Source organism: Dipodomys merriami, unplaced genomic scaffold (assembly GCF_024711535.1).
Source record: "Dipodomys merriami isolate MVZ:Mamm:240054 unplaced genomic scaffold, mDipMer1.0.p SCAF_13, whole genome shotgun sequence".
Classification (NCBI taxonomy): domain Eukaryota; kingdom Metazoa; phylum Chordata; class Mammalia; order Rodentia; family Heteromyidae; genus Dipodomys; species Dipodomys merriami.
This window is the reverse complement of record NW_027202604.1, coordinates 33,834,899-33,861,113: the sequence shown is the minus strand read 5'-3', so window position 1 is coordinate 33,861,113 and position 26,215 is coordinate 33,834,899. Positions and strand designations below refer to the sequence as shown.

At 38.2% G+C, this 26,215-nt stretch overlaps 1 long non-coding RNA gene across 1 annotated transcript in view; it reads left to right on the top strand.

Moving 5' to 3' along the window:
- Positions 1 to 26,215, top strand: part of LOC138824765 (uncharacterized) — a 453,914-nt gene that overhangs the window by 179,749 nt on the left and 247,950 nt on the right. The window contains exon 2 of the long non-coding RNA XR_011371179.1: positions 20,223 to 20,296. This is a non-coding gene — a long non-coding RNA (uncharacterized lncRNA). The remainder of the gene's footprint in view (positions 1 to 20,222; positions 20,297 to 26,215) is intronic.

The following is a 26,215-nucleotide window of genomic DNA, read 5'->3' as shown; positions in this document are numbered from 1 at the left end:
GCAGACTGTGGCATAGACAAATGAGATGGATGCACTGTCTCTCTATGATCAAGGTATCCATCCTCTCATCCCACTGTGTAGCACTTTGCCTGGCAGAAAGTAACTTCTCTCCCATTAATTTAAAAGGTTTTCTAGAAGCAGCTGAGATTTTTGGAATCATTATTAATAACAATTCCTGGCACTACAGTTTCTCCTATTACATTGCAAAGAGAAGTGGGTGGCATGAATCTCTGGATGGTCTAAGCATTGTCAGCGACAAGAGGTTTAATAATGACATCTCCTGATACCAGGTACAGCTAATGAGGTATTTCTTTAACCCAGGGATTGAGCAGTTTGAATAGTCCATGAAGTCCAAGGAAAGGCAAAATGTCTTCAGGCACTTTTCTGCATAATGAAGTCGAATAAAATCTGTATTTTTAGGAGAAGGTGCTTGTGTTTGACTTTCTGATAATTTGAGAGAATAACAATCTGAGACAAAGGCTGAGAGCATTCATTTTAGTTTACTGTCTCATTGTATTTGTGTTTTTTTGGTCAGTAGATTAATTTTCTCTCATTTTCACACTTATCAATGAATTTAACACCTTTATAATGGATTACATGCCCAGTGATGAAAGACCAGACAGTAATATTCCCTCTTCTACACTTCTGTGTAATTATATCCAAAGATCTACCTTTTCAGACCACCCTTTATGAGTCCTCAAAATGCAACAAGACCAGATCTGAGTTTATGAACCTGTTGAAGTGGAGTGTTCAATCAATGAGAAGGCAGTTGAATGTGAAAATCTTGGGACTGAGTTGGGATTTGAGTTGAATACAAATGTTTTCTGGGAGATTTTCAGTTCTGGAAGTTATTTATCCATGTTTGGGTTATCCATGTGTCAGTCTAGTTTTTCCTTACAGCTCTGACTATGAATTTTATCTAATATCCTTAGCACCTAGTTTCTTATCTACAAGGCCATTTATTGAGATGGTTATCAAATACAAGTTATTTAAAAGCCTACTGTCTTTAAGACATTCGCAGTCTTGATTTGTAAACTAAGAGTTAAAATACTTGTTAGCAGGAGAGGTAAAAATTGTTTAAAATACTCGTTAGCAGGAGAGGTAAAAATTGTTGTAGGAACACAAAGGAAGGAATAATGAGCTCTCCTAAGAGGCTGGAAAAGTGGTAAAGCTAGAGATCCATTAGAAAGGCAACAGGGAGCTGGTATAGAGCAAGAGAGAAAAGGCTTTCTGGACAGAGGGTACAGAACAGCTAAAGACAAAGGGAATATAGAGGAGATTATTAGAAGACCTGTGGGACACAGAGAGAGCCTAAATGTGTACAGCTGTGAGCACACTTTATCACATCAGATCTGTGCAAAAGCAAAGAATGCTTAACTTTTGATGTGGAATATCTTTCATGCTTTCTGCTGGCTGCTTCTCAAACATGTTGTACATATCCATGTCTTTGTTCTCATGGTTTCCTTTTTTTGCCTGAATTCCTATTCTTCATCCTTGGGGCTTAGCTCCCTTTAAAAATCTTCTTTGCATGTTCTAAGCAGAATTTATTGCTCCCTCTTTTGTACTGCCATAGAACTTTGCGTTTGTGGACTTGCACGTGCCCATAGCCCTGGTCTAAGTTAACCTTTGCCTTTCTGGATGGTGAGGTGTTTGTTTAATAGTTATTAGTTATTTTCATTTTTTATGCCTATTAATGGGTATATATGTAGAGTGAATGGCAAATAGTAGTACTAGATGATTGAATATAGTAATGTTCCAAACAGATTTCACAGAGAAGCAGCTTGACTCAGTAGGATGATACTGGAAATTGAAATCTGATTCCTTTTTGCTTTTTGATGTAACCAGTTGTGCACTGGTAGGCTTGCTAATCCTTCTGGAGTAATTTCTTCACTCATATAGATAGAGCAAAACTCACCTTATCAGCATAAAGTCAGCAGATGGAGTGAAATGATCTTTTGTGATTCCTTCTGACTCTAGCAGTTATAATTTTCAAACATTTCTGATGAATTGATTTTTATAGTTACTCACATTTTCTTTATTTTCCTTTGAAGTGTCAAGGGACTATTATTTATCTGCTTAACTGTGCTCATGAATAATACATGACGTGTTTTTTCTTTTTCTTTTTTTAAGTCATTAAGTATTGGCGAAGGAAGCTGGAATCCTGAGTTTGTGCTCAGAATAGTCAGAGGGTCAGAAAGGATATTTGGAGCATGTTTAGAATATCTTGCTGTCTCTAGACAGTTCTCAAAGTAACCTCCAATTGATCTTCTGCAAAAATAACTATATGCTGGTTTACTCTGCCCTGGCATAGTCACATTCTATCTGTGAGATAGACTTGTATTTTTTAAATGACTTGACTAGGAGACTGGACTTTAGGAAAACAATAAGAATGACGTTGTCAGGATTCACGATGATCATCCCTCTTTAGATCCCTTGATATCTGCTGGAATCTGAGCTGCAGGCTCTCATCAGATGCCTTACTTGTAGTACACCCCTCCACAGGACATCTGCCAGCTCTGTAGCTGCAGCTCTGTGTAAGTCCTGGCCCTTAGGAGGGAGGGAGGGGGTCTGTGATGCTCCCCTGTACTCAATTCCTAAGTGTACCTGTAACGCCCTCTGCATAACTGCAAGGTCATGTAATAACTCTGCTCTCCCAGAGAAGCTCGGGAATGCTTGTCAACTTGACCACAGCCCCACATTCCTATTTGTATGTTCTCCCCATGGCCCTTGTAGCATGCACAGAAATCAAGCCTCAGAAGTAATTTCCCATGATAGAGATACAGAGTCACTTCTTTTGCCTGGATATCATCTAGGTGGTGTTTGGGTTAAAGATGAAAGGACCTAAAGAAAGTCTCGATGAAGGCTGCGATGTCCAGGGAGAATGCCCTGGGGAAGGTGAAACTAGAGCTGTCTTGTGCGGCTGGCATGGGTGCATCGGGAGGGAGGGCCTTTCCAGAGGGAAGACTTACATGATATCAAGGTAGAAGCAATTATATCCACCAGCATGGAAGGAAGTGAGGTTGGCAGCAGGGCCATGCCGTGTACACGGAGATGATCTAACCTCCTCTTCTCTTCTGTTGCTTGCACCCCACAGCCGCTCTGTTTCGTATACTCTATAAAAGGGCAATGCGAGCATCTTCGTGGTGTGATACACCTGCACGAGCTGCGTGGAAGTAGCAACCTCCTCTAAATAGGTTACTTGTTAAGAAGCAGCCGAATGCCTGCTCAGCATATTCTAGTTGTTTTCGAGGCAGATGCAGTTGGTTTTTCTTTCTTTTGATGATTTCTTTTGTTTTTGGCTGGAGACCAAAAAGCAATGTCAGATACTAAAAATAACTGAAGCTTCAAGCGGAGTGTAAGCACCTGGGTAGCAGAGTGGCTTGATTCAGGAGCTCAACGTTTCTCCGTTGCTCACTTTCACATCTTGACCCCTTTGTTGTGGCTGTCTGCTCAGTTAGAATCTTTCCATGTCCTAAAATCTTTTGGGCATCGAATGCCCTGTCTAGCACCACACTTCTGGGACAGAATGCAATGTCCTAATTGGTCAAGGCGGGTCCCATGCTTACCTATAAAGGTAGAAATGAAGCATATCCACCCCAACCACAAGGACTGAGCCTAGGTCATGTGTAGCTCTCAAAGGGAAAGGTGGGGATGATGTTAACAGAAAAGAGGCAGATATATGAACGGTGGTTGAAGATAAAAATACCTGAGGGCTGGGAAGGTGGCACAGTGGTAGAGTGCTTGCCTTGCATGCATGAGGCCCTGGGTTCGATTCCTCAGCACCACATAAGCAGAAAAAGCCAGAAGTGGTGCTGTGGCTCAAGTGGTAGAGCGCTGAGCGCTAGCCTTGAGCTGAAGAGCTGAGGGACAGTGCCCAGGCCCAGAGTTCAGGCCCCATGACTGACAAAAAAAAAAGATAAAGATAAAAACACCTAAACTTGGGAGGCTGGGAAGGGAGGTGAAGGGTAAACAAAGGAGGAGGCTGCAATGCTTGGTAAGAAATGTATGCATTATCCTGCCCATGTAATTGTAGCCCCTCTGTACAGTATTTTCTCAAATAAAATAAAATAAAATTTAAAACAAACAAACAAACAAACAAAAAAAACACCTAAACTTGCCCTATTGAGTGTCTGAAATCTCATCTGGCAGCCTGAGTAGTCTTCTTCATTCAGAGCAGATCATTAGGCACTGCTTGGAGTCCCTGGCAGAATTCAGAATTTTCTGTTCCTTCATGCTCCTCCCAGGTCCATGGCTGGTATCCTGGGAGTCACCGAGAGATAGGAGAGTCACTTTACTCTGATGTGGCTAAAGGTGATGCAGGTTCTGGATGTGAGTGGGATCTAGGGAGAGAGAACAGAGGGTGAGTCTGTAATATGGCTTAACTTTTTCGGAAATCAACAAGTTAAGCTACTTAACACTCAGAGGCCTCCTGGAGGCAGGAGAAATAGTGGTTTCTGGAACATTGGCCTTTAAGGCAGACTGCCTGGGTGTTAGCTGGTTTTGAAATATCAGTAAGCATTAGTATTCTACCTCTACAAAGGTATCTTAAAGACTTAATGGAATTAGGCATGGAATATGTTATAGTGAATGGCTAATAAAGGTGAACAAATATTCTACCCTAGCACATAATGTTCCAACCTCTGGAGCTTAGATTCTTCTCTGCAGGAACATGTAGAGTGTGAGACATATTTTCCTCCCCTATGGATCCTGTCTCCTTCTCCCCACTTTTAGCTTCATTTTATTTCCTGGTGATGGGCAAGAAAAGTCTGATTATAGTCTTCATATCTGTTTTTTTTTTTTTGTCAACTACTGGCTTTTGGGAGTCATGGCAACATCCCCTTCTCTTTCCCACATAGCCATGCAGTCATACATATCCCCACATATCTCCACAGTGTCTCCTGAATCTGGCTAGCCGGTCTGTACTGCCACCACTGCCGCATTCATGTGCAAGTTCCTAACTAGTTTAGCATTCTCTAGCCTCTTCCCATCTGGTGTACTCTTTGTTTTGTCTTTTCCTTTGGCTACAAAATAATAAACTCACTCCATAGGAAGGCATCATTAACACTTATTTTTGGTCTGATTTCAGCCCATCCTTCCATCTGCAGAATCTCCCCAATAAGATGTCTGCTATAGACATAGCAGTAGATGCTCCCTGTAACTCAGTGTGCCCGAACTCCTGCCTGCTTCTGCCTACACAGCTCTTGCTACCTGCCTGCCTGCCTTTACCTCTTCTCTTCTTGACTAACTTCTGCTTATCTTCTGAAGCCCAGCTCCTCTCCCCTGGGTCTCTGCCCCAATGCTTCCTGAGCTACAAGGATATGCTAGTAGCATAGTATTTACCTTCTATTTAACAGTTGGCTGTGTACATGGTGCTACTTTTACATGCATTTTGAATTCTTCAGAGAAAAGGAGCATGGCTCATATATTTTTATACATGAAGAGCCTAGAAGATTGCTCACACAGTTCTTATTTTCTGCAATGCCTGTCTGTTCCCTAGAAAGAGTAAAACACACTGTCTCTCTGCATGTCTTATGTATTGTCATTTTGAGTGGTACTTAGGCCTTTCTTTCCTTTTCTAGTATATTTTAAATTGGGTAAGTGATAACAAGTATGTACATCTTTTATTTGTAAACTATATTGACCCCCTGTCCAAAAGTAATCATCTTCATTTGTATAACAGGTTCTCTTCAAGATCTTTTATTTAAAAAGTAACAGCCATATCAGCCATATACCTTAAAGTCACTCTACTCTTCAAGATCTTTTATTTAAAAAATAATGGCGCTACTGAGATACAAGCCACACACCTTAAACTCACTCTCCTTAAATGGCAGTTCAGTTTTGAGTGTTTTCACGGAGCTCTATGACTGTCACTGCTAAGTTTGGAATACTTTTGTGATCCCCATTAGTAGTCATTCTCTGTTCCTCCAGCTCCCTGTCCCTAACAACCGCTAATCCACTTTCTGTCTCTGTGGATTTGCTTCATCCGAATATTTAGATAAATGGACTCACACAGAAATGCCTGACTTTTATGTGTCTGACTTTTTCTGGTTAGCATATTTTTTTCAAGGTCTCCCATCCCCTTTCAGTCTGTCTCAGTACTTCATTCCTCTTCATAGGAGAATCATATTTTATGACATGAACATAATCTGTTTGGTATACATATTCATCTCTTGATAGACATTTTTGTTATTTCTAATTTTCCCACAGCATAATGAATAATGGGCAATCCTGTGTGAGGTTTTCTTTTAAAAAAGATTTTAATGCATTTTTTTTTGCTATGGTAAGGGTGATATAGAGAGGGATGACAGTTACATAAGTCGGGTAATGAGTACATTTCTTTTTGAACAATGTCACCCCTTCCTTTGCTATTTCCCAGTTTTCCCCTTCCATCTCCACCCACAAGTTGTATAGTTCAATTTCAACAGTATCTAGTGAGTACAACTGCTGCATTTGTTTATACCCTTTGTGTATGAATTTTGATGTGGACAGACGTTTTAAAGTTTTTTCTTTGGTATATTCCTAGCAATGAAATTTGGGGGTGATATAACTCTGTGTTTAATGTTTTGAGGAGCTGCCAAACTTTTTCCCCCAGTACTTGTTTCCACATCACATCCTCCCAGTGATGTGTGAGGGTTTCCCTGCTCCATGTCCTCATCAGCAATTGTTGCTGTCTGCCAGTAGACATCCTTCTGGATATCCCATTGTGGTTCTTACTTACAATTTCCTAATGACTGATGATTGTTAGCTTCTTTTCATATTCTTATTGACCACTTATGTACCTTCTTTGGAGAAATAGCTATTCACAACTCTTGTGCATCCATCCATTATCTATCTATCTATCTATCTATCTATCTATCTATCTATCTATCTATCTATCTATCTATCTATCTATCTTTTTTTTTCTTTTTGGTCCCAGTACTGGGGCTTGAACTCAGGGCCTGGATGCTATCCCTGAGCTTTTGTGCTCCAGGCTCTACCACTTGAGCCACAGTTCTACTTCTAGCTTTTTGGTAGTTAACTGGAAATAAGAGTCTCATGGGCTTCACTCCCAGGGCTGGCTTAGAACTGCCATCCTCAAATTTCAGTCTCTTGAGTAACTAGAATTACAGGTGTGAGTTACTAGCACTTGGCTTCTTTTGTGTATTTTTAAGTTGGTTATTTTTATTTTGATTGAGTTGCAAACATTCTTTATATATTCTAACATAAGATTTTCAAATATATATGTGTGTAATTGCTTTTTACCTGTTATTGGACTTGTTATATCAAATATATGATCATCTTTATGATTTATAAAGAATTCAGGAATTTATAATACTATATAATCTGCTAGAAAACATGAATTTAAATCCTACACCAGATAATGAATCACAAATATTTTCCTCATAACCTTTTTTTTTTTTTTCTGGTTCACACCTGTATCTTTTTTTTTTTAATTTTATTTTATTTGAGAACATACTGTACAGAGGGGCTACAATTACATGGGCAGGATAATGCATACATTTCTTACCAAGCATTGCAGCCTCCTCCTTTGTTTACCCTTCACCTCCCTTCCCCGCCTCCCCCTCCCCCCACCCAATCATACCCCCCTCCCCCCCCACACCGACATTGTACCTCATAACCTTTATTATATACATTTGAACATGTTTTTGTGAACACATTTTTCTATGTAAAATTTAAATAAGTTTTTCCTTTTTATACATGTTAGATTATGCTGTTTGTGTGGGTGTGTAAATAGCTTCTCAGGTCATAAATTTACCTGATTATTTTAAAGTGCTGAGTAGACAGACACTCATAACAAATCCTCTGATCTTGAACACTTTAATGAGTCTTGATACTTTTACCATTTTAAACAGTGCTGCAATAAGCATCGTTGTAAGGATTCCTTTCTCATCAGGTGCAAGCATCTCTCTTGATTTCCTTGAAGAAGAATAACTGAGTTTAAGGGTGCATGCATTTTGAATTTCAGTATAAATTCCATAAAATACCCATTAGAAAGGTCACACAAATGTATTCTTCTGGTGACATTAAATGGGAAAAACCATTCCTTGACTGTTGCCCAATAGTCACATTTAAGTGTTCTTGCTCATCTGATGAGAAAAGATCTTGCCATGCTTTGAATGTGCCCCCCTGAATTGATGCATTAGAAATGTAATCTCTAAATTTATGTAATGGTCTTTAGTGGTAAGCTTTTTGGAGAGGGATTGAAGCCTGAGGATTTTGGTCTAATTAAGGCTTTAATCTGTCCATGGGTTAATGGACGAATGGGTTAATGGACAAGGAAGAGTGTGGCTTTATTAAGGATGCAAGCTCTCTATAGGCACTGGCTCAGGCCTGTAATCCCACTTGCTCAGGAGGCTGAGATCTGAGGATTGCAGTATGAAGTCAGCCAGGGAAGGAAAGTCTGTGAATGACTCTTATCTCCAATTAACCACCAAACAGCTGGGAATAGAGCTGTGGCTCAAGTGGTGGAGTGTTAGCCTTGAGCACAAAAACTCAAAAACAATGCCCAGGCTCTGAATTCAAGCCCCCAGTGCAAAAAGAAGAAAGAAAGAGAAATAAAGGAGGAAAACAAACTAGTTAACTCTCTCTGGCATGCTTGTGGTGTTCACTTTGTATTTGTAGTTCTCTACCACATTATGTCAGAGCAAAAATGAAAGAGTTGGAGAACATACAAGTGTCATGCTTTTAGATTTTTCAGACTCCTCTTGTACTTTGGCCCAAAGTAAACCTTGATTGTTTATAAATTACTTAGTTTCTGCTACTTTGTTATAAAAACAGAAAATGGAATAAGACAGTGTCTAGCTGGGCAGTGGTGGTTTGTGCCTGTAATCTTTGCTACTCATGAGGCTGAGATATGAGGATTGTAGCTCAGAGACAGGCTGGGAAGAAAAGTCTGTGAGATCCTTATTTCCAATAAACTACTTAGAAAATGCCAGAAGTGGCACTGTGGGTACAAAGAAGCTCAGGGACAGCATCCAGACACTGAATTCAAGCCCCAGCACCAGCAAAAAGAAAAAAAAAAACAGTACCTAATTGCTTTCTTTTGTATGAGATTATTTCGATGATCATCTTTTCCATAATTTTCATTATTTGGTATTCAGTATAAACCCCATCATCTGTCCTCTTCCTTTATCCTTCTCTTGGGAGTCTCTGCCTTACATGGCAAGGAGACATTAGCTGAGCTGAGAAAGTCTGGAGTGATAGTATAGCTCTTACACATAGGCCAGCTGGAGTAGATTTTTTTGTTACATATTTAGAGTTGACCAGACTTTTAACCACAACCCCTAGACTTGTAATTTCACAAAGATATGGCACTTTATTTTAATAAAGCTATTGACAGAGCTCTCTTCTGGAGTGACTTTTCAAAAGCATCTTTTGTCAGCAGAGAGCTTTTATTAGCTGATGTCACCCTACTGCATTCTGAGTTAGCAAAGTGAAAGGAGCTGTCCTTGGTGCTGAATATAGAAAGTTGTGGAAAGACTCTCAAAGGAAAAGAAATTGTTCAGCTTTCTGACATTGCATTTGTCACTGTAAATGGTATTTTAACTAAAATTAATGAAGTTTTCCAGCACTAATGTCTAAGAGGTAAAAGGTTTCCAGATTGTGCCTCCAAACTGACAATTATAAAAACAAATCACAAAGAGTTAAAAATTGAGTAAAAGTGCAAATTTAGCTGTGAGACAGAAGCAGCTCCAAAAGATGAACGAATAATGGGGGATTTAGGCAAGAAGATCTGGAAGTGAGCAGGGAGTGTGATCTTCTTGCCTGTAGAACGGGGTGGCTAGATGTTCAGGGTTTCATCTGAGCGGTTCCTGCCAATGAATCAATATCAATAAATTGGAAGAACATGGAAAAGGAGAATAGTCTGTGAACTCCAAAACTGCTGTAGGTGGGATGTCAATGTTGTGATTCCATTGCAATTGACTCTTCAATAGAAGAGCTCAGCCTGTAATGGAGGGGATAGATGCCAGGGATTTAACAGGTTTCTGATGACTTTCAGAACCCTGGGAAATGGATGGGAATTCCAGAGCAGAAGTACTACTGCAGCCTAGGAACTTCACAACAGAGTCCTGTGATCCAGGTCAACATGGTTGTGGGAGGAGAGGGTGGGGACAGTCACATCTCAAAGGGAATGTGCAAATTTAATGTAAAAGCCTCTGTTGAGAGATCAGGGAGGGCAACTGGTGTCTTTTCTGCTCTTGAGAGATTGCCTCCCAAACTGCGGAAGGCTCCTGACATAGACCTTTTGACTTAGTGTTCCTGGAGAAGAGTCGATACAGAGGACAGAAAGTACTTTCTATCAGCACTGCTTCCTGAGTCGCTAGGTATCACAACAGAGTCTCCTCATCTGTGCAGGGAGCTGTAGGTAGCTGTGCTTGATATCCATTAGACTCCAATTCAATCTCAAGGCCCATAATTCAATGGACATAGATAGAAAAAGGATTCCATTTTCATTAAAAGTATAATTACCTTGTTATCAGAGTGCTGTAAAGATGAGAGCTTATGGATTTTTCATAAAAATCATAGATTTGTAAGGGCTCTGTGAAGTCATCTTGTTCTGTCTTTAAGCCAGGGATGAATTTAATTCGTCCTTGATGGATGGGAGGCTGGTTAACAAGGATCTCTAGAGAATTTCAGTTTTTAGCAAACTCCAGTTGTGGTAGTTCTTCTGTAATATTGAATATATTGACATGGCATTGAATCTCATCATCTTCTTGTAGATTTTGGGTAGAGAGAACAGTGTTGTAAATGTTCTTCATTTACATTATGTCAAAGAATACCTATCAAATACTGCATGCTAGGTGCTGGTATGTGGTAATGACATTGTAAGGAAGACAAAATTAATTGTTATTGGTATTTAGTTGAGAGACACATAATGGAAGCTAACCAGCAATCATAAATGATTATAGGAAGTGTTGTGATGAAAACAATTAAGATACCTCTATAAAGGATAGCAGGAGGAAGTATAGTTAGAAGATCATCTCTCTTTTAGCTGTATAGTTAATTCTCATTTTATAAATGACTTTTCATAGGGGTCCTGAATTACATAAAGAACTATATTTCAAGAATGAGAAGAAGAATATTTCTAACACACAGCACATTGGGTGCAAAAGCTCTGAAATAGGAAGAGCAGTGAATGCTTGTGAACTCAGTGTGTCTGGAATGGGGTAGTCAAGGGAGAAAGTGATTTGCAATGAACTCAGAGAGGTTGCCAAATAATGCCTAGCTTTGTAGACTCTTGGATTTTCTTCTAAGTTAGGATGTTCTGAAATAATTGCTCTACCTTCTAGGTAGTGAATAAAGAATTGAGAAAATCAGAACATGGACAGCATGGAAGGGAACTGCTGTTGGTCCGATTAGGATCATGGAAGTGAACATGGGTAGAGATACTTTTGAGATACCCATGGCAGATCTCACTGAGACGGAGTGCATGGTAGTGTAAAGAACACACCTGTTCAAGGCTGACCCCTTGGATTTTGGCTGGAAGAACTGGCAAGATGATAGTGTGTGTCAATACTTCCTTCCTTTTCCTTGGAGAAATCCTTTTCAGGAATTAGAGCCAGTGGATGCATGGAGATCCACCTGGAGAAGAACAGATGTGTTATGGGGCAGATGGGGATTGGAAACTAACCTTAGCACACACAGAGCTTGAGATGTGTGTGAAACGTGGAACTAGAACTACGGACTCTAGGACTGGAGTTCAGAAAAGTCACTACCAGAGAAATAAATGTAAGCAGCATAGTCCACAAACAGAAGGGGAAGCTGTTGGGAAAGAATGAGATACAGGGGAAGAAGGAAAGCGGGTCCATGTGTAATGTCTGAGAAAATCTTAGACACCTGCAGTTGTGAGAAGAATTGCTTGAATAAAGACAGCACCACTCTGTAAAGTGACAAGTGCTCTGGTCCCAGTTTTGTTTTAAATGCTGTTACCTCAGGCAAGTAACTGCCTCTTTCTGACTATTGTACTTCCAAGTAAGTTTAATCTCCAACTATCTTCCACCATGAGTTTTCCATTAACCTTCTCTTAGTTAATATGAAGTTCAATTTTCAAATACATTGGTAATAAGATTATACACACACATATGCCTACATTGAGCATCTCTTTCTAATCATGATTCTAATTCTAGGTGCATTAAGTTAAGGTTCTTCTAAATCATTTTCTTTTTTGGTTATAATTTTGGAGACTGTTTGGCTTGTGGTTTCCATCCCATTCCAATTTAAGGGTTCTTTGGCATAAATGGGGATTGATATCAGTAGGCCTTCTTTTTCATTAACAATGAGCCTCTGTTTTTGCAATTTCTATCCAACTCAATTTTTTTCAGTTTCTTTTAAGTCAGTTTTAGAGATCTGAGGATTGCCAGTAGGTGTTCTAGTTCACCTCACTTAATATTTGTGTTTGTTCCAACTCATAAATCAATGTAAATTAATTGCCTGTGTTCAGTACCTAGTAGGACTTACAGCCCAGGCAAAATGTACTCACATTAAAGATGCCTTCCAAATTACAAGGTTATGGACAAAAAAGTTTCAGGCCATTGTTTAAGGATCTCAGGGTAGTATCTGTCCTAGATATTTTTCATAATGAATTAATACTGTCAAATATTCATGCTGGGGTGATTATTTTGGAAAAATGCCTTTTGCTATATTGCCTATTACTATACTTGGTTGCTAATTTTTCTTATGTGATCTTCCTCATCGTGGATATTTGTTTCACAATGTACCATATAAATCTGCTGAGAATGTTGGATTTTCTTTTAAAAGGGATCATGTTCATTTGGAAGTGTGGGTCAGCAGTAGAGCAACTGCCTAGATAATATGAAGCCCTGAGTCCAAACTCCAGTAAACACAATTACTTTAATGTTGACACCCTTTCTTTTAGAGTAAGGATTGTTTAGCAATTTATTGTTTACTCAAAGACCATAGCCTATAGTCATGGAAGATTTGCTTATCAGAGGAAGAAGAGGTTTGATCAAGTTAGAGAAGTCACTTCTTGTTAGCTCTTGGGTGATTCAGCCAGGGTAGCAATGGTGACAATGCCTGGTACAGACAGTCAGAAGGAGCTGAGAGCCACTGACATGATTGGGCTCAGATGCAATGGGACATTAGTAACTGCTTTGGATTTTTTTCCATAGTCCTTAGAGATGCACGTGGAAACCTGGTCAAGCATGCATTTCAACAGATTGCACGATCCATTGTGAGTACCTCTCATTCCACAGATACACCCCACTCCTAATCACTGGTCAATGTTTTGACAGGGGCAGTAAACATTCCCTGCAAATAAATCGATATTTATGGCTTGTTTAGTGCTCTGTTAGGTTGGTCTAGCATAGCCTTTACTTTAGAACTATTACTTTAGACTCTATTTAGACAATGGGTCTTATAGATGTAAGTAAATGTAGATGAAATCATCCTGAATTTACTAAATGGACTCTAAATCCAATGACAAACACACTTATAAGAAGAAAGAAGAAACTATAAACAAGGGATAAAGCTATATAAAGACAAAGCTGAAATATGAGTGCTTTATTTACCAGTCAAGCGACCACAAAGAAGGCAAGTAGCCACCAACACTTAAGAGAGTATGGAAGAGCAAGTTCTTTTTCAGAACCTCACTGTGACAACATCGGCCAGCAACTTGATTTTGGGTATCTAGTCTCCAGAACTGGGGGAAATTTTTTTTTCTCTTGTTTAAGGCTATCTGGTTTGTTTTGATTTGTGATGGCAGCCCTAGGAAATTTATATACTACCTACTGTTCATTGTGCTGTAGAAGGATGTTCAGAAGTGAGAAAGACAGAGGATTTAAGGATCTGAGCTCAATGCTGCTGTAAGTTCCAGTGTGGCCTTTAGAGTGTTGTAAACCCTTCCCCGAGTCCCTGTTGCTTATAAAAGAGGAGGATGTGGACATCCTTTTCAAATCTTTCAAACTCTAGCCTTGCTTTCCCCTACTTAAAATACAAGAAAATAGAAAATTGGACAAAATATTAAAAATCATTTTTATATGTTGGAAACTTGGTAATGTAGAACTGTGTTTACACAGAGAAAGACAATAAGCTAATCCATAAAATAGCTCTATCTTCATGTTGGAACTTGTGGAGGATAGTGCACTAGCATTTGTGGTGTTGAGCATCTGAGAAGAAATAATTATGCATGAAATAGCTTCTTGGTTCTTTTTAAAATACTAACAGGCAGAGAGCAGAACTCAAGGGGGAGAGCCATGGACTGGGTATCTCTGAGCCAAGTAGTTCTCAGAATTCACTTGGAGAGGGGAACTGTTTATGTTTCAACTCTATTGGAGAGTCTACATGTACATTAAATAGAGTCTGAAAGATTGATGTCTTGGTTGTACTAAAGGAAAGGCTATGGTAGAAGTACATTAGCATAACATTAAAGTAAGCCTTAAAATATCCATCTGTTTGCAAGTAATATTTTTACCTCTCATAGCAAACTTCAGTACTCTTTAAAAGAGGACAACAAAATTGAAATAGCCAACTGAAATATAGCCAGAAGATGCCTGAAAAAAAAGAGCAAGATTCTTGGGGCCCACTGTGACGCAGGAGACAAGCCAGACAGTAGGATCAGACCCAGGAATGACAGAAATAATCTAATAGGGATTTCAAACAGCTCTGATAAATGAATACAGAGCTAGAAATTAAAATGGCCATGGTAAAGAAATAAATGGAAATTATAAAAAGAACCAAATGGAACTTTGGAATTAAAAATGCTTGTTTATATTTGTTTGACAAATGATTTTCTTCAGAGTAAAAACATTTTTCAAAATGTTTACTTATTTATTTTTATTACTTTAATTAGTTGTACAAAAGTTGCCATGTAACAAAGCAGCTTATGAATACATCTTGATCAGCATCACCCCTTTTTAACATTCTCACCATCCCTCCCCTACCCGTCTATTCTCTCACTCTTCTTAATTTTGTAGGATTCACATTGGATTCTATTCCTTTTCCCTTGGCCCCACCCCATCCCCTTTGAGTACCTGTTTCCTGGTGTTTGACTTTGCTGAAGTTTGACTTTGCTTTTCTAGGGAATGGCACTATTTGAGTTCTCCCTTGAACCTACCATATTTCAGTGAATAGTAATGTACCTTGTCACTCAGGTAGTGGCCTGGAGAAAGATAGTGGCAGGGGCGGGGGGAGAATGAAACAATTCCAAGACTGACAATTATGTATGAAGTATGAGGTCATTTATCATTATTTTAAGGCAAATAATAATAACTGATAAAATTCAAATATATTTTACACAGTACTTTATAAAGTTGTGATATTATAATGTCCTCTGAAATGACCTCTTTGCTCTCCCCAGCGAAGCTAGATACCATACCTCTGATGAAAAACTCTCCAAAGGGCTTTCCACATTGGAATCAAAGTTCACATTTTATAATAAAAGCTAGAAAGAATTCATCTTTTAGTCCTACACACACAAAACTATGGCTCTATGGAAGAATGATGTTTCCAACAATGTAAGACTACCCATCAAAAGTGACCATAAAATGGTCCTGCGATGCTGTAGCTGATACCATGTGATGGTGTAGTCTATCACCTGTGTGATTTGGTGTTGCTGCTGTGAGCAAACCCGTGGTGCTGCCAGTTGAATGAAAGCCTGGTGCATCAAGTTACTTGCAGTGCATAAAGCTCAGTGATAATAATAGATGATTATGATACTTTTTTTTGTATTTATCCTACCATTACACTGATTGTAACCAATATTATGTTGTTCTTTGGGGAGGGGGAGGGAAGTTCATGTTTTAACATCCTTCAATGACCTGGTCCAAAATGACTTCTTTGGCTTCATCTTTTACTTCTGTCATGAGTCCTCCTTGGTCTTCTTTGAACCTACCTTCCTTGTGATCTTCCTATCTTTGGCTCAGACTTCTTTCCCCTCAAATACCTGGCCTGATCTTTTTTCTTTTTCCCCAAGTCTTTACTTCTCCTATTATCTTTCCTGAATACCACTCAAAATGGTGAATCTAACATTTGCTCTCCTGGTATCCAGTACATCTCTTCCTTGCTTTTTTTCTTTAAGGTGATTTTAATTTTATATGGTATATATAAAGATTATATCTTTGTTTTGCTTATTTACTCTTCCCAATGTCTGTTACTGCACATGAATTTATTCTTTTTCTGTAGGACTCAGAACAATACCTACCATGCAGTAGGTGCTCAGTAAATGTTGGTAAATGTGAATGACAAGTCTATGACCAGGAAAGCATGCGAGCTCTAAAAAAGAGCATCGTGACTCCTTTGCTCTTGGCTTATCTCTGGACTGGCCCTTGTGTGGGCCCTATTTCTGGAATGGACTATTCCCTGCTCTCTTCAGTAATGTCTTTGTCACCTCTCCATCTTCCTTTGCCTCAGAGGTGCAAGGAACTAGGGAGATGCCCCTTGATGTAGGAGGGGAGACCTGAGCACCCTGCTCTCGGCCTTTTATTTGCTCTAACAAATATGACAGCCGGTTTGGGGGCTGTAAAATGTCTGTGGAAAGTAACTACTTGGAAAAGGCTATTTTTCATGTATTCCAAAGTGAGCTTATGGCCTTCTTTTGGGTTTTGATTTTTGTCTTTGGTCAGAGTTGGTGTCCACAGTTCTGTCACAGTGGGGCTTGGAGTCTTTCATCTCTGACAGGAGGGGGATGAAAAGAGCCTCTGGGTGATCCACTGTGGGACTCAGCTTTAGCTTCAGGTAGCTCTGCGTAGAAGCAAAGTGATATGACCACAAGATACTTGCCCTGTCTTGGGCTGGGATTGAGGGAGACAGAGCTGTTTTCTCCTGCACTAATTAGTTTATAGGATAGACACAGGAGCTATCTTCCAGCCTGCCTCTTAAGTGGCACGTATGGAGATCTGGTAGAGAATCATCCAGGGCTTGCCGATCAGAACTCAGCCTTTGGCTGCCGTGTTCTCTTGTTGTCCAAAGGTGTGAAAGGAAGGACTGGCACAAGGCAAGTATGCAGACATTGAAGAGTCCAAGGGGAATCTTGAAGCAAAGGCTATTTCACTAGTAACTACATTTTAGGTAATGCTTTTGCATCATATCTGTAGGCTAAGAGATTAAATGGCTGCTTGTAGTTTTTAGCTCTCCTTATAATTAGATGTGTCTAGAAAATAACTAGTGGTAGTTTCCACTAGTGAATTTAATAATTTAGTAATAGCAATGTTTTTTCATTTCCCTAACATGCTGGGTGCACCTAAACGGCTAAGTTTATTTCCTTTTTAAATTTTTTTAAAAAAATTATCTTTATTTAGTCGGACGAAGGGCTTTCATTTCAACATGTCAGCATGTGAATACAGTGCATCCTGATCAATCTCATCCCTTCCATCTCTCCCCATCTCTCCCAACATCTCCTCAAGTTACAGGTTCCATTTTCAAATAGGTATAGTGAATATTATGACTGCATTCATCCACCACATTTATTTCTTTAATAGTAGTGAATAAGGTTTTCTGGGCTCAGGACTTCCGAATATTTGCTGAAGGCTAGGGATATTAGCTTTTGTGTCAGCAGGCTACAAACTGAATTAGCTTCTCCCATTCTTAACCCTTCTCTCTGCTTTCTGGCTCATTTCCTGTCATTCTGAGGGATGGGACTTGGTGAAGGAGAATTAAAGAATACATGTGGATTTATGACTAGGTGAAAATACTGTGTGGCTATATGACTAGGAAACAAAGAAAAGGTTCACATAGAAAGTGAAGGGTGTCTTTCAATTGGAATCTGAGGTGAAAATGTCACATTGTCTCCCCTCGTGAGTCTAATTTTTTGATTAGAGATGCTTTTATCTTCATAAGAGATGTATTGTCCAAATGTTGTTTTAGGTTCCCAGACAATTTCAGTATATTTTATTTATCTTTTATTTTTACTCTACTCTCTTAAGGTAGATGCAGGAGTACATACCAATAATGAGATCAGAGTATCTCAGTGTGAGGCCAACTTGAAAAAAAAAATAGTGAGACATTTCTCTTAACCAACAAGTCAGCCATGATGGCACACTTCTGCAATTCTAACTATGCAGGAGGCCTCGATGGGAGGACTATTCTGCAAAAACAGTCCAGATTAAGGAATATCCTATCTGAACAATAACTATAAGAAAAAGCCTTGGGTGTGTGGCTTAAGTGGTAGAGCACCTGTCTAACAAGGACAATGTCCTTGAGTTCTCATCCTAGTACCAAGAAAGAGAGAGAAATAGAACAAGAGAGAAATATAAATGAGAAGCAGAGAAATAGAGTGAGAGAGACACTTTCTCTTTCAGATGAAACTGAAAAAAATTCCACATTTTATTAACTTGCATGGTAAAGGAGAATATGTTGGCTCACATAACTCTGAAGCATTACAATGGCTTTAGGTGCCGTTGGATCCCGGGGAACTTGATAGAGTTGTTGGACCTTGGTCTCTCCTGCACCTCTGTTTCTTTCTGGATTTTGTGTTTTCCTTATAAAAACAAATGAGACACTAGTACTGATTTTGTTTGATTCATACCCTTCTGGCCAGTGACTCAAAAGGAATGGAATCCTTCCTCTCTCAACTCAGAATCCAAAAATTTGTGAGGGGGTGGGGGGCAGCCCGAATTGCACTCCAGGAAGGCCAGGAAGGCTTCTCATGAGGACGGTAACATTAGGGTCATCATCGTTAGTGTGAGGAGACACGGTTAAGTTTGGGTTGTAATTTTACAGTTGATTGATCATGTCTTCTATTTCTTCATCTTTTCTTCTCTTTGCATACATGTGCATAAAATAGCACTTTTTGAAGGTAGCTTTGTCAGTGTCTGGAGTTGATCATCCTCATGTAAGTGCTGCTGGCCTTGGCGTGAAGGTTTTCTAGTGGGACCTCACTGTTGCCAGCTCACATCACAGGATCGCTTGAGGCCAACAGGGTCTCAAGCATTCAGCTCTGCATTTATGACAACTGAAACTCAGAGAAGTTAGGAAATTAGTCCTTAATTTTCTGAAAAAGAGTCAAGAAGAAAGTCGCGTTAATTGAATGTATACTTTCTTTCACGTTCATTTTTGGGGTTCACAAATAGGGAGGAATGAACTATTTAAGCCTAGGCACTGTGCATATTGAATAATCTAATTTGTTTACTATAAGACCAAGAGTTTAAAATATGGACTAAGTCTCTTTTTCCTCCTTTCCCTCTGCCCTTAATTTTCTAAATTCCATTTTATTCTTTATGGAATAAATAATAAATTAATTAAACAAAAATAGTTCCCTTTTTAGGACAAAAGTTCTTGAAGGCAGAATTCATCCACAACAGGAAATACTTGCTTAATAAATAAGAATACTTATTATATGAAAGAAGATCTATGGTCTGTTCTGATTTGTCTTCTTTACTAGGGCAAATTGCTTCATGTACTTTTTTTCTTTTTAGAGTTGTATTTTGCTGCATTAACCTAATAGTCTGCTTTTTAAAATATTGTGACTTTTTACATTATCCACTGTTGCATAACTACCCCCAAAATCAATGGTTGAAAATAACAACCATTTCTTTGGGCTTCAAAGCGTATTTCTTTAATAATACTTGCCCATTTTGTCAAAAATACTATATTGGTCTAATTCCTCAGTTAAAAAAATGATTTATACACACACATACTATATATTTATATATATAGTACTTTGTTTAAATTCATCCCTCTATACTACTCTTAACTGTGATTCTCTATCTCTGTCTCTCTATTATATGTAGTATTTATATATTCATATATAGCTATATATGGCATGTATATATATTTATATATACTATTTTATATAATGTCTTCTATACTAACCAACCCTCCCATCTTCTCCTTCCACTGCCATCTGATTTGTTTCCTCCTACACAAAGCCCCCCTTTAAAAAATCATGGCATATTATTACTATAGATTTTGTTGTGGTTCATTTTAAGTCTCGCTTTTACATGTGAGTGAAAGCATGTGTGACTGGTCTTTCTGAGCCTTGCTTCTCTCAATTAAAATGCAGCTCTTCAGTCTTAGCTGTTTTCCTGCGACTGATACAATTTCATTTTTCTTTATGAATAAATGCCATGTCTTGCCTGTGCTGTGGGGGACTGGAATCCACTGGTCAGCTCTTCTGCTCCATGTGGTGCTGGTGCTGGTGAGGCTACAGTGGTCTCCGGTATTTCTCTGACCCGTGAGCGGTATTTGGTGCTTGTGATGGAGAGTGTTAAGTAGAATATTTTCGTTCTTCACATAGCCTCGTTTGTAACATAAATTTTTCATTCTAGAGGAATATGGATCCGAAGATGTTCCAACAGTCTGACCGCAGAAACAGTGGATCTGCTCAGTGCTTGTCTTGAAGGTAACAGATTCTTCTCCATATTCCGTTGGTCAAAGCAACACAGAGAACAAGGGGAAAAATAGATTTCACTTCTCAATAGGCAGAGCGACAAGAATTCTAACAATCTTTCTACTAAAGTAATATATATTTATGAAACAGATATTTATTGAAGGAATATATATGTATGAATATATAGGATAAAAACTATAGGATATCTCTGAATTCCAATACTAACTCCATAACTGGGTTTTATATGTAGCATGGGCAAGTTATTTCACTTTTCTGAGTCTTGGTTTACTCAGCTATTAACTAAGGTTGTCTGGAGGATCCAGTGAGATCATGTAGGTAATACATGTCAGTTATTGATCCAGTAGTACTGTAAATACTCGACATTGAGTATTGTTGCAGCTTGTTGTATCCAGACATTGAGGAGGAAGAAATGGTCACTCCCTTCATTAATATATACCTTTAAACATTTACATTCACATTTTCATTGCAAATAAAATGTTAGGAGCATTACAAAGTTGTCAGCACTCAGAAGACATGAAAATGTATCTCAGGTATCAAAAGTATCTGGGATATTTGAGTTGAACACAGGTTTGTGTTTTTTCCTGATCTTCCTTGCTGGGTGATTTCAGTGGTTGTTCTGTGTAGTTGGCGGTGGATTACAACAATGCCATGCTCTCATGGCCAGGTCCTGCATCGTCATGTTGGCTACATGTTGGCTACATGGATAATTCTTAGTAGGAAATGAAAATCCCTATAGGTTTAAAAAATTTGGTTTCACTGACTCAGAGAAGAAGATCAGAGGGATTATTAAATAAACCTACTAAGCTAATACTATGAGAGCTAAAAAGTGAAACAGCCTGTGGTTTTCCTCCTAGCTTTGAAATGATGTTTAGTTATTCACAGATAATCATCATTTAGGTGTCCTTAGAGGAAAACAGGCACTGAAATAGTACTTGAATGTTCAGTTATGGGGGGTGGTTCTTTCAAAAGTGAACAATAATTTTTGTCTTACTAACGTGGGCTCATTACAACACTTCAGTATACATTTTACAATGTAATTGTAATTCTTAATAATTCAATGGAGAGACATATTAGATCTTCATTTGTCTCATCTTGCCATGATTTGATACTGAAACCTCATTCTTGCCTTAATTTTCCTTTTCATTACATGGGATCTTTTTGGTGAGATTTGCTTATATATATGGCATTTTCTCTTATGAGAATGTGTGAAGGGTGGGGGCAGTGGCTTACATATATAATCCCATCTCCTGGGGAGGTAGATGTCAGTCAGAGCAAAACAATTTAGCTAGATCCTGCCTTAAAAAACAAGCTGAGTGTGATGATTCATGTCTATACTCCCAGTTATTTGGGGTGCAGAAGTAGGAGGATCACGATCTGAGGTTGGCCCAGTCAAATCACTAAACTGAAAAAGGCTGGGGATATGGCTCTAGTATTAGTCTAGCAAGCACAAAGACCTGGGTTCCATATCCCAATACTGAACAAAAAAAAGCATTAAGCATATGAATAAAGATTTACAGCTGAATAATCATGATTTGTTTTCAGGGAACTTTGGTCAAGTCACTGAAAAAATATAATATGGTATGATGGAAGTCAGGAAAATTCAAGTTCTCACATATCAACAGCGAATGAAAACAGAAATAACTTTTTAAAGATTATAGAACCAGTATGAGAGTCAGGATTTACTGTCTGGTTGGTCTAGGTCCACCCCCCCCCCAAAAGTCCATCCTTTATGGTTGATAGCATTTTGCATGCTCTTCCTGATGTTGCAAAGATCAATGATAAAAACTAGTGGCTGCAGGAAAAGTGGTTCCTCCCCTACATGGCTTATAATTTACCTTCAAAGAAGCTACTTGGAAAGTTCCTAATTTGTAACATGTGCAACAGAATGTTTATTTTGTTTTACTTTTTATTTTTAATTAAAAAAACTCTTTTGACTGTTGTTTTTTGTTTCTTTTTAATATTATTTTAAGTAGGTGTACAAAGAGGTTTCAATTCACCCTATTAGTTTATGGGTACAATGCATCTTGATTAGTATCACTCCTTCCATGGCCCTCCCAATCCCACCCAACCCTCAAGTTACCTGGTTCTGTTTTCACATTTGTACATTAACATGTAGTACTGAGGATAGCACTGTTATTAGAAGGGGACTTCCTGGAGTGCAAACTTCATTCCTGGCTTAAGCTTACTTTCATACCCTTATTTTACTTCAACTTTGTTCACTTCATTTGGTTCTATTTTACCTGTTAAATTAACTTCAATCCCCACTGAAAGTAAAAACATAATGGAAATGTTTTTTTGGTATTTACATTTAATGATATTGTTTGGAGCCATATTTAATACTCTTAGCTTGAAAATAGTCACTTGTCTCTGGCTCAGTATAAAGAATGCTTGCCGCATGTAATTTGCTGTCAGTTACTAGTCATGAGAGATTGCAAAATGGGGACAAAATACAAGAATTCTTTTTTCAATTTTCACATAATTTGTGAGGATATAAACTGGTGTATTAATATCTAACAGTTAAATGAAATAGTGTTTTCCTTTTAAAATATCTTGAAAAGGTAAAGACAGTGTCTGAAAGTATTTCTTAGAAAATAATTTTAGTTTTCCTTAGAAATGTAGTAAACAACAATGTAGAAATAACAAATATAATATCATTTAGGAGAAAAGCTAAGGGCTATTTTTTGTTTCAACTTGGAGTTATGAAGAGCTGGGTTTTCCCTAAGGAGCTAATTATTTGCTGAGATTACTGTGGTGGCAGCAGATTTTTACAAGATCAAGATTCCTGTAAATCACTATTTAAAAGTATAGATGTCATCTAGATGCAACACTGAAACTAACTCAGCCTCTTAGCGATTTTTTTAAAGACTTGAAAATATAAATAATGATTGTAACTATGAAGGATTTTTAGTTTAAAAGTTTTGTAATCCTTATGAAGTAACACTTGGAATTCGTTTGATCTTCTGGTTCCTTAATCTTTAGTTATAGAGCCAGAAACACTGTCTGATTTTCCAGCTGGGAAATAAAATTTATAGCATTGCAGAAGACAATATTATTGTCTATCAAGCAATAAGAGTTAAAGTAACAATAATCCATAGTGATCATTCATATGTTGACATCACCTTAAAATAGTATGTAAAAAATTCTTCAAGGTAATAATGTATCTATTTTCGTGATGTACTTGGATCCATCCTAGAATATGTGTCTAGCCATGGTTATTTCTGTGCCTTGTCCTCCTGAACAACATCCACCCTCCCTTCCAGTTAAGAATCATGTTTCTGTGCAGAAGGAAATAGTTCCTCCCTTCTTTGCAATCAGACTATATGATGTGGGTATCCCTGAGTCCACTTTGTGACTATGGGTGAGCCAACATGAAAATCTATACGCTTTTCAAGGATGGTTATAAGACCCAAACAAGGTCACAGTCCTTGATCAAAAGCTCGGGCATGAAGCTCTGGAAAGAAATGGTTTTCCTCCACTAGGACTGGGAACACTGTTCCTCCTATTTGCTCCTAATTTGAGAATTAGTGTGGCAGAAGAAGCACTAAAGAGAGAGCATGCATCTCCTCATGTTTTTTTTTCTTTTTTTGATCCTCTAGATGGATCTAGCTATGATTTTAATCAGAAATCCATCTATTTTACCACTATTTTACCTCATTTTGCTTAATTTAAATTGTGATTGTCTCATTTACCAAAACAAAAAAAAAACTCTGCAGATTTCACATTGGATCACAGATAACTCAGGGAACTCTGGGTATAGTAGGTGATTTAATAATAGGATACAGTTTTACTAAGGTGAAGCCCAGATATTTTTATGAAAGCAATGATTGAGGCAATTTTCAGGAGAATTTAAGAAAATAAGTTCTTTTATTTGTCTTACCGTGTAACTTTGCCGTTAAGTAGCTATGACCTTGAGCAATATCCTTGAGTATTTGGGTATCCTTGGGTATTTGCCATGAAGATATTTTTACTTATGAATTTTTATTCTATGAGATTTTTTTAGGTCATTCTAATCTTAACACCAGAAATATTTTTGGGCTTGGAAAGTGTGGGCAGTGATACTATTTCAGTTTCTTTAGCCTTTTGCTCTTGCTTAATTATCTAATGTTACCATCCATCCCCTTAGGCAAAAGAGCACACTACATTAATGCAGACATTTTAACTAGAGTAAAAACTGAGTAATGAATCTATCATTCTTTGTTTTTATCAAGAAACACTGGAGTGGGTCAGAGCGTCTTGAGACATTTTACTTACTTTTGATCCAAGTTTTCCTTCAAATGACTCACACCTTAAATTCTCTCACCTTGGTGAGCTTGAATTTGAACAGTGACAGCTTTTCCTTTTGTGTTCCCACTTGATACAAAGATTGACAGTTTCTGACAATAACTTGTACAGCTTGGTGACATGTTTGAAAATAACACAGCATTTCCTAGAAAAATCCTGTCCTCTGGATGCACCATTGATCCTTTTTTTCCCTCCCACCATCCTGTTTCTTTACAATTACACTGCCAGATTTCTATCCAGTTCTATCAGGAATAGATGAGAAACTCAGGAATCCTCTGGGAATAGTATTTATGTTGTTTCTTTCAAAAAATGCCATGGGAAAAAAAATAGAAGCTGCCTAGCATCATACAGCTTTTCTGATGGAGTTAACATTCAAGAAAGTTGTGGGAGGGCTGGGAAGGTGGCTCAGTGGTAGAGCGCTTGCCTTGCATGGCTGAGGCCCTGAGTTCGATTCCCCAGCACCACATAAACAAAAAGAAAAAAGCCAGAAGTGGCACTGTGGCTCAAGTGGTAGAGCGCTAGCCTTGAGCTGAAGAGCTAAGGGACAACACCCAGGCCCAGAGTTCAGGCCCCGGGACTGGCCCACCCCCCAAAAAAAACCAAACAAAAAAAAACAACAAAGAAAGTTGTGGGACCATGATACATTCTAGCTGTAAAACAACCACTCGCAAAACTGACTACTTGGTAATCTTAAATATGAAAAGAAAGAAGAGAAATTTTCAAGACTGCTAGAACTGAATTGTCATCATAAATCATTAACTGTCCAAGGGTTTGAATGATATGTCTAAGAATAAATAATTAATAGAAATCCTTCTGCATATTCAATGTAAGAGTTAATATTGGCTAGAATAATACAGTCTCTTAGAAGAATTAACATCGTCAACGTTTGCTTTATACATAGATGCAAAGCTAAATGGAACCCTTTATTCAGTTTTTACATTTCATAGGTGATATAAGAAATGTAGGCATTATCCTGCCCATGTAATTGTAGCCCCTCTGTACAGTATGTTCTCAAATAAAATAAAATAATATTAAAAAAAAAAAAAACTGACCGAGAGAAGGTAAATGACTTCAGTGGGCATGTCTCAAGTGGCATAGTTCTGCCTAACCAGCTTGAGGCTCTCAATTAACAGTCTAGTACCACCACCAAAAAAACTACATGGTAATGAGGGAAAGAGGCATGATAAGATCACAGGTTTCCTAGTAATAGTTTATTTTAAAAATTAATTTAAGGCCTGGTTATAGCTCTGTGTAGAACAGTTGACTAGCATGTATGAGTTTTGGGGTTCAGTTTGTAGAACTGAAAAAAAAGGTGAAGACAAATACTTTTAGTTATTGAAACATTTAAGAGTATCTCTGGGAGTCTTCCTTGCTTAATCCAACATATTTTAGTAAATATTTAAAACAAGAGCCTTCAATTGAAAGCTAAAACAAATCAATTTGTAACTAGGTTAACATAGATACTAATTTAGGCCCGATGTTACTCTTGGTTTACTTCCCTCTGAAGCTCATGGGTTCAGAAAGGAAGTTGTCTTTGGCTGTTTTCATTTCTCTGAGCCTGGGAAGGTTGTTCACATTTTTTCAGGTTGTAAGATTTCAGGTTGTAATGATTTTAGCCAACATAAAATA